At 44.5% G+C, this 773-nt stretch overlaps 1 non-coding gene across 1 annotated transcript; it reads right to left on the reverse strand.

Moving 5' to 3' along the window:
* Nucleotides 1–553: 553 nt before the first annotated feature.
* Nucleotides 554–625, reverse strand: TRNAE-UUC (transfer RNA glutamic acid (anticodon UUC)). The gene has a single exon. It is a non-coding gene; the product is annotated as a tRNA-Glu (tRNA).
* Nucleotides 626–773: the final 148 nt, after the last annotated feature.

Consider the following 773-nt stretch of genomic DNA (forward strand, 5'->3'; position numbering starts at 1 on the left):
CTCAGCCTCCTTGACCTTGCGAAGAACTTTTAGATCTTGAAAGTTCTCAAGGGGTTTCTGCATGGTCCTATCTCAGCTTGAAACTAACATTTCTCCAATTTCTCCAGTGCCAAATTTGACAGAGAATTTCAAGTCCCCTCCAAGGAAAAATGGAAATTTGAAGATGAATTGAAGAGTTGCTCCCAAGAGATTTATTTTTTTCTCTGCTGGTTCCTCCCAGACCCCTTTGGTTAGCCATTTTGGTTTTGCTCCAAGTCCTCAAGACTGTTGGTTATATTCAGCGTCAAATACACAGAGCCTGATTCTGATTCAGACCATTGGTCCATCTAGCTCAGTATTGTATGTATTGACTGGCTACAACTTCCTAGCCTCAGTCCATGGCTGAGGCCTACTGCAGAGCTTCTCTAGAGCTCGAAAGGGGTGGTTGGATTTATTTCATAGGAAGCTGCCTTAGACTGAGTCCATCTAGTTTGCCCATCTAGTTCAGTGTTATCTGTACTGACTGGCAGCAGCTCTCTGAGGTTTAATCAGAGGCTTTCCCAGTCTTACATGGAGATGCTACCAGGGATTGAACCTGGGACCTTCTACATGAAAAGCAGCTGCTCTACCACTGAGCTATAGCCTTAGGAAACCAGCCAAAGAAACCTGAAGCTCGCCCAAAGTAGTTTCCCCACTGAGGTGCAGAAAGGGCAACCAACCACAATATTTCCTCAGCATGCAGAAGAAAGAGTAGGTGAGATCATCTATCACAAGGAATCATGGTTTATTTTGTC

The sequence above is a fragment of the Hemicordylus capensis genome, chromosome 14, assembly GCF_027244095.1.
Source record: "Hemicordylus capensis ecotype Gifberg chromosome 14, rHemCap1.1.pri, whole genome shotgun sequence".
Taxonomy (NCBI): Eukaryota; Metazoa; Chordata; class Lepidosauria; order Squamata; family Cordylidae; genus Hemicordylus; species Hemicordylus capensis.